Raw genomic sequence first — 6,523 nt, forward strand, 5'->3', positions numbered from 1 at the left:
TAGATCTCAGTTCAAATAATGCAAATATCCTCTGCTAACTGTGTCACCTTGGGCAAGTTTTTAAAACCATCCTAGCTTTGCTGTACTAATTTGTAAGATGGGGATAACATCGTCTGTCCTTTATGCAATGGTAAATGTAAATGGCAGAGTACATGTGAATGCTTATCACACAGCCTCTCACTGATGGCCAAGGAAAAGCATCTCACAGAGGTAGAAGCAGAAATGGTAGAAATGGAAGTATTATCAAATTGTTGTAAATCTGCTTCTAAACATATTTTAAGAGAGTATATTGGCCACATCGATTCTGTAGCATGAGGGCTACGCTGCACAGGGTTTCACAGACATTGTACAAACTCAGAAACCACAGCAACCCAGATACACGCCCTCTAAATAAAAACCCACATCTGTCATGGAGGCTTAAACTTTCTCAGAAGAAAAAAAGCATGCCAATGCCTTCTTAATGAATTTTTGCTGGGCTCTTACTGTTTTTTTCATACTATAACTATTGGCACTCTGAACTTAAGCACAAAATATCCAATTCCAGATTGTATATAAATGATAATAGAAAATCATTATTATTTTAAACTTTACTGCTGTTAAAAGAATGTATATAACCCTGGCTGCTATGGCTTATTTGACTGGAGCGTCATTTCCTAATGGAAAGGTTGCAGGTTCGATTCCAGGTCATGGAACATACCCAGGTTGCAGATTGGATCCCTGGACCAGGCGTGGACAATCCATGGTTGGGACACGTACAGGAAACAACCAATCAATGTTTCTGTCTTTCACATCTATGTGTTTCTCTCTCCCTTCCTATCTCTCTAAAATCAGTGAAAAAATATCTTTGGGTGAAGATACAAAAAAGTCAATGTATGCAAATTTTAGAGTGTTTGTATATTTAAACAAAGCCCCCTAACTTAATTAGGTAAAAGTAAAAATAAGACTATTTGTTATGCTTCTAGACAACCACTTAAAGTCACCTGGACTAGGAGAATTTAGACAACATTTTAGATATTTATTCTTTATACTCTGTAAAGAGTATGTTTAAGAATATACTGTTTGGATAATTGTACAAGTACTGGAGGTGCACTAATAAACAATAGACGCTCAGTTCTTTTATTCCTACGCTGGTGTCAGGAATGGTCTCTGCAAATTCCAGTCTACATAAACACCAGTGGATTGATGTTTATCGCATGCTTGACAAATCTGGGGTTCATCAACATTCGTCTTTACACAGGGCACACAGCCAGCACCACCTGGAACACAGGAGATCAACTCTGCAATGCCCAGGAGGCCACTCCCTCGCCTGCCCCAACAGGTGTTCGGCAGTCGCAGATTTCAGCAAGGATTTCAGTAATATTGGTAAAGGAAATCTTGCCTGTGGGCAACTTGTTAGCAACGCACCCAGGAGCATGTCCGCATCCAGAGTGCCTGAAAGAGACTGCAAAATTGGCATGCCACAGAGAGGAAACCCTTGTTCTTTCACAGCCTCCCGAAACAGGTAGTGTTCTATTAAAAAGCTTCGTTGAATCTATATTTATTGAGAGGAGAATTCCCATCTTTATGGTACTGAAACTTGAAGTGAACATTGCAAATGTCAATTAATTAAGGTTATTTTTAAAAATATTTTTAGAGCAATGTTAGGTTCACATCAGTATTATTAGAAGGTACAGAGATTTCCCATAATCGCGTTGTCCTGCACAAGCACCAGCAGAGTGATACATTTCCACATGCCCCACTGGAGGGAAACATCTGTTACAACTGATGAACCTCCATTAAGATACCATAATTACCTAAAGTCTATAGTTTACCTGAGAGTTCATTCTTAGTGTTGTACATTCTATGGGTTTGGACAAAGGAATGACATGTCTCTCACAACATGGTATTCAGTATTTGTCTTGCCTCCCAAGATCCTTTGTGTCTTCCTATCCATCCCTCTCTCCTCCTTAACCCCTGGAAACTATTGTGATTTTCTGTTGCTGTTGTTTTTGTTTTTGTTTTTAATACAATCCCCATAGTTTACCTTACCAAAATGTCATATAATTGGAATCAGTCGATATGTAGCATTTCTAGATTGGCTTGATTCACTCAGTAATATACATTCAAGTTTTCTATATGTATTTTCACGTCTCAAAAGGTCATTCCTTCTTAGTGCTGAAGAACATTTTACTGACTAAATGGATACATATAATTTTGCTCATAAAATTGTTTACTTAGATTTATTTTTTTAATTTTAGCATCTTAAGTTGTCTTTCTCTAGTGAAAATTTGTTGATGATTAAGACTTTCAGTTTTTGTTTTCATGTGAATGTATTTCATCCTCATTGATGAAAAATAATTTTGCTGTGTGCACAAATCAAAAATGATAATTATATCATTTCTCATTGCTTAGCTGATGAGATTCTACCTCTGTCTGGCTTCATCTGTACTTATAAAGAGGTTTGATGTCATTGAAATCTATGTTATGTCTTTCATTTTTGACATAATTATGTTTTCCTTTATTAAATTATATGATATAAATTTAGTGCGTGATATTGATTTATTCTATCTTGCTGTAAACATTCATGTCTTCTTTCAATTGTAGGATATTTGTAGGCAATTGTTTTGAAATATACCCTTTCCACAATTCTTCTTGTACCTTTTCTCTGGCTCTACCAACTAGACGTCTGCTGATCGTCTCATTCTAACTTTGGTTCCCTTTATCCCTCTTTCACATTTTCTTCCTCTTTGTATTTTACATGATCTTTTACTTATTAAACTTGGGCATTTCCTTTCTGTTGCATTGAATAAAACTGCTTAATATCAGCAATGAGTTTCAAAATTCAACTTTCATATTTTTCATTTGTGAAATTTAATTATGTGTTAGAAACTCTTTGTCAAATACAAAAATAGCTGCCCAAATACTTTTTACCATATTTCATTTTTCTAAAAATCTCTTTGGAAGTAATCATATTTTATTGTGTTCCTGTCCATTTTGTGGGTATACAAAACTTTATTTTAATCCTGCTGCCTCTCAATAATGATGGCTCTTTGCTTCCATCTTTGTGTGTGAGCTCAGTTTTATTTGTTCTTACATTGTAGAAATTCTGAGTTCCTGAACAAGAGATGCTTTCTTCTGCTAAGTGCTTGCATTTGCTTGGAAGCCTATACTTGTTATCAACTGCATTACATGAAAATATGAGATTCACAGTTCTTCATGTTTCTGGTGCCCTGAAATATAATCTACAGCTAGCAGTTTATTATTGTCATGTATTTGCAAAGCCTTTGACAAGTTTACCGAGACTATAAAAAAAGTGAAAATGCAAAATTTTTTAATTATCAAAATGTATTTTATAAATAAGTGCAGGAGCCCACTCCCAAAGATTCGAGTAAACACATCTCGCTTTTATAAAAAAAGTATTTATAAAATTTGCTAAGTATTATGTAGCCAGTAAATAGCATCTTTCCAAAATACCCATGCCTCATATTTTGTGAAAAACATTAAATTAGAAGTCAATAATAAAAATAATAAAATATGTAATAAAATGTACCATATGAATTTAATATTCACTCTTTCAAATATTTCAAAAGTGAAAGATTTATACAATCTCCAATAACAGTATCTATGTGCCTGCTATGGACACTTATATACATGAAGGTCAATTTTGAGAGTAACAGAGAAAAGCAAAAAGTAACCACATTCTACAGTTTCATAAAATTCTAGGTAATGAAGAACCTGTTATCTTAGTAATGGATGGTCATCTAGAATGTAATCCAATGTCCAATAGATAATGCAGAGTTCCAAAGAACCACTTCAGACAAAACCTGGTCTGTGAATAAAGTTTTGGCTTTTCATATGTAGTATTTGAACAATCTAACCTCAGATACAAAATAATAGATATTATTAACTTTGATTTTTTCAGCAGTATCTCATATGGTTATTACCATCTCTTCATTCCTAAACAATTTTCTTTCCATTTATCCAGAGATCACTTTTTTTTTTGGTCTAACAATATTACAAATGAGAAAGAGCACGATGTTCCAACTGATGTTAAACATTTTACACAGCACACATGACAATATAATGGCATACTTGATGTTCAGAGATTGTCTGTTCTGAATGGTATTAGTGCTACTGAGTACTGTTGTAAATAAGTAGCTGCTAATATTAAAGAAGCTTATCTCTGGATTATTAAAATACAAAAAAATATGCCTGCTTGACATCCTATGCTCCCACACATGTCATTTGTGCTTTTCTTCACTGTTTTTTCTTTATTTTTCTTGCTTTAACCAATAGTTACCAACACAGCCACAAGAATGGAATCCTTGGTATTTCGTATCTACCTCTTTGTTTAATGAAAACCAGAAAACCTACATTGATAATGAAGAAACCATCTGTTGCTATAGCAATCAGGCACTCAATCTGAGCATCCCTAATTGTGGTACAACAAAGTAGTGGAGAAAAGGAAGAAAGGATGGAGGGAGAGATGCAAGGGAAGGATGAAGAAACAAAGGAAGGTGGGAAGGGTGAAAAAAAGAGAAATTACATAATATTTACATGTGCTCAAATAGGTAAGGCCTATGTGGATGTTGATATTAATCCATGCTATATTTTCTGTATATTTTACCTTATTTATAATATTTTGAAAATTAAATATTTGGTTGAAACACACTTTCTTCCAGGTGCTCAACAGTTTGCAATGTGTTTTACATTTGCATCATAATAATCTTTATAAAAATTTCCTATACAGTAAAACCTGTATGTCTATATAATCAAGAAAACAATATTCTATCACATTATCAGATTATAGGAATTAGGGCAAGGTAGCTTTGGAGATTAGAGATCTTTTAAATTTCTGTCTGCCACACCTTTGGGTGTGTGTACAATTCACTTTTCCTTTCAAGCTCCATTTTGTTTTTATCTATTCTCATTATAAAAACTTTTTTGAAAATTATGTAGACTTAACTATAAATACCAACATAGTCTATAGCTTCATAAATCTTGTATTAATTTTGATAGGGAAAGATGGTATAATATCTATTCTAACTGAAAAAAGTTAAGTATCTTAAATCTTACTTTAAATATAAATTAAGAGGTTGAACTTAAGGTCTTTGTAAAATAGAACTTCTTAACTTTTCAAGTTAACTTTAGACCAATAGACCAATTTTTTGCTCAAAATTGTTCTTTATACAAAAAATATTGGGTTGTGACTACATATTGTAATGAAAGTTTCAGCTAATATTTTAAAATAATTTCATAAATTTAAATTAATTATATCTCCATTCTTACCTATTTCTAATTATTATTTTCCACTTTACAATTTACTATTTGTTAAGTTTTAGTCTAATATATAAGAATTTAGAAAGGATGTGCAAAGTAGAGAGTGAAGGAATCTGGATAAATATATGAAAAGAAAACATGGTAAAGAAAATCTCAGATATCTTTTTTATCAGTTTATAAAGATCTGTACTTTTTACCTATTATGATAATGTTAATAATAATAAATTAAATAATAATTAGTATCTATTGAAAATCTATAATGTGTAAGACTCTATGCTAGAATTGCTACATATTTCATGCCTGTGGATTTAATATTTTATCCACAATTTGCCAATAACAAAATTACAAAGAAAGCCAAGAAGTATAGACAGTTAAATAACTATTCAGAATCCTAAAGTCCGTCTCCCTTTTTATATTTCATTTCCCTCTTTATATTTTCATTTCCCGTCCTGAAATTGCTAGAGAAATAGCATGCACAGTGAAAAGAGCACTAGACACCAAGTTAAGGAGTGTAAGCACAAATCTCTGCTCTTCCGATCACCGCTAGGGTAGTTTTGGGAAAATTGTTTACATTTACTGTCACCATTTTTCTCACTTCAACAGGCACCGTCCATTCACCGGGTGTTGTGCAACCACAGAAGGTGGTGAAAGTGAAAGCACTTTCATGAAATGAAAATGGCAGTGGAACTCTATAATGTGGTAATTATGGTATGAAATACACAGTGATTAAAATAAAACAGGCAGAAACTTGGCATTATCTCGATCACGCCCACTTCACTTGCTAAAAGCAGGTAATAAAATATCTCCCTGTACCTTATTCTTTTAAAGAGGAAAAACTCTGATTCTCTCGAAAGTCATTTACATTTATTGTTAAATAGAAAATATTAAGGAGGTTAAAAATAAAAATGGAGCACAATGGAAATGAAAGAATCTTTAAATTAGATGAGGAAATCTGGTTTGAGTCCTAGCTGTACTCATGAATAGTTATCTTATTCTCGGTAAATCATCAACTTGCTCTGCACCTGTGTTCCTCATATGCAAAACAGAAATGACGATATTCTTTCTACTTAAAATACTTCATGAATTTTAAATACTATAAGAAGAAATGTAATACTGGTTTGGCATACTATAAAACATGCAGTACGACTAGCAATGATACAGTATTATACTATACAGTATGCTAATATCAATATATTATGAAACTATTTGTAGAACACAAATCTGAAAAATGTGTAAGAGATACAGAGATAGAGAAGTAAATCAA

This window comes from Phyllostomus discolor, chromosome 11 (assembly GCF_004126475.2).
Source record: "Phyllostomus discolor isolate MPI-MPIP mPhyDis1 chromosome 11, mPhyDis1.pri.v3, whole genome shotgun sequence".
NCBI lineage: Eukaryota > Metazoa > Chordata > Mammalia > Chiroptera > Phyllostomidae > Phyllostomus > Phyllostomus discolor.